Below are 2,359 nucleotides of genomic sequence, written 5' to 3'. Positions count from 1 at the left end.
AGAATCCATATCAAATCACAGAACACTTCTCAAAGTGAGCCCCAAAACAAAGCTACACATCAGGGCTTATATAGCCTTCTCCTGGCTCAGAGAATATAACAACCTTATTGACTCACTGGCTAATCAAGAAGTATCTACTGAAAAACAAGCCTCCCTCCCCAGGCTTCAGGTGCATTTTAGCCTAGGGGCAGGGAAGATCTTCCAAATTTGCATTCCCATTACACTGAGTCAAATTTATAAGAATACAAGTCATTTCCCAATTGTCCCAATTGATAAATGAACAAAGGATATGAAAAGGCAGTTTCCATATGAAGAAATCAAAGCCATCTATACTCATATGAAAAAATGCTCTAAATCACTGCAAAATGCAGGGTTGCTAGGTAGTGCAGTGAATAGAGCACTGGCTCTGGAGTCAGCAGGACCTGAGTTCCTCAGATACTTAACACTTATTAGCCATGTGACCTTGGGCAAGTCACTAAACCCCAATTGCCCTGCCCTCCAAAAAGCAAAAAAAAAAAATAGAGAAAGAGGTAGAGAAATGAAAATTAACACAACTCTGAGGTACCATTTTACACCTGTAAGATTGGCTAATATGACAGATAAAAACGTTGAAGGAGGTGTGGTAACATTGGGATACTAATGCACTGTTGGTGGAGTTGTGAACTGATTCAACCATATTGGAAAGCATTTTGGAACTATGGCCTTTGACCCAGCAATACTATAAAAGCACTCATTCCTATATGTCAGGCTCTGTGCTAAAGCATCAGGGATACAGGCAAAGACAAAAACACTTCCCCTGCCATCAAGGAACTTACACTCTAATGGGGAAGACAACAAATGGGCAGCAGAGACACACAAGGTGGATGGAAGGTAGTGTCAGAAGAAGCCCTAGCAGTGGAGGGGAGGCTTCCTGCAGAAGGTGGTATCTTGGATGAGACTGGAAGGAAGGCAGTAGTGAGTACAGGAAGTATTTCAGACATGGGGAGTATCCAGTGAATAGATGGCAGTCACAGGTGAGGAACAGCTAAGAGGCCTGTGCCACCTGAACAAAAAGTACATGGTTGGGGCTGCGGAGGGTGGGTGGGAGTAAGACCAGGAAGGGAGGAATGGGCAGATTACCAAGGGCATTTACTGACAAACAGCATTTTGTATTTGCTCCTGAGGGTGATAGGGAGCCACTGGAGTTTACTGAGTAGGGGATGACATGGTCAGAACTGTATTTTAAGAAAATAATTTTGGTAGCTGACTGGAGGATGGACTGGAGGAGGGAGACCTGAGGTAGGCAGACCCTCCATGTGTGAGGTGATGAGGGTCTGCACCAGGGTGGGAGCAGGGTCTGTTGAGAAAAGTGGACATATTCAAAAGATGCTGGTAAGATAGAAACACAAGACTTGACCACTGCCTGCCTAAGTAGAGTGATCCCCCCTGAATACTTGAGGACTGAAAGATTATCATCAAATAAAGGAACTTTGAAGTCTATGAGAAGGGAAGTGAGTGTCTGAGGAGGGGGACAGAGCCCCAACCCCTGACTCCAGGTCTCTAACTCCTTCCACTCAATTTCTTCTCTTCTTTCAGCTCCCGTAACACATGTTGGTCTTCCAGTCACTATTCCCCACATATACCAGCTACCCTCCATTCACTGGTTCCTTTCCTTTCCTTCCATGCTTCTACCACCAAATAGAACCCGGAACCCTGACACTGGACTTTGGGCTAATCATTCCAGGCCAGGCCTAGAACCCAAAAGACCTGAGTTCAAATCTGGGCTCAGACACTAGCTGTGTGACCCTGGACAAGTCACTCAACCTCCGTCTGTCTTAGTTAACTTAGTCAACAGTAAAAAGTGGTAACAATAGTACCTACCTCTCAGAGTTGCAGTAAGGATTAGAGACAATCTTTCTAAAGTGTTTAGCACAGTGCCCAGCACACAGTAGGTGCTTAATAAATGCTTTTCTTCATCTATCAAATGAGCTGGGGAAGGACACGGCAAACCACTTCAGTCTTTTTGCCAAGAAAACCCAAATGGGGTGGCAAAGAGTTGGACACAAGTGAAAAATGGCTAACCAACCCCAACCACCATGGCTTTTGCCATCCCTGTTCATCCTCTGAGGTCTCTTCAGTTACTCTGAGTGGTTGATGGAGCTAAATATCTGGTTGCCAACTGAGGAACTAGGACTTGATAGGATCTCCATCAACATTAATTTAATTTCATTCAGTCTGTGGGACTGATGAAGAAAATGCCTTCTATTAGTCTCAAACTTCAGATGTGTTCAGATGGTGGCATCTAGTGGTAAAAAGTGGTATAACCCTAGGAAGTCCATTTTAAAGATCAAAAACTTTCAAAAAAGGTTCATTCATTTTG

Source organism: Petaurus breviceps, unplaced genomic scaffold, assembly GCF_028583685.1.
Source record: "Petaurus breviceps papuanus isolate PSGF00001 unplaced genomic scaffold, PetGlider_PUasm1.0 89272, whole genome shotgun sequence".
In the NCBI taxonomy this organism is placed as follows: Eukaryota; Metazoa; Chordata; class Mammalia; order Diprotodontia; family Petauridae; genus Petaurus; species Petaurus breviceps.
The sequence above is the reverse complement of the archived record's forward strand: the minus strand, read 5'-3'. Positions refer to the sequence as shown.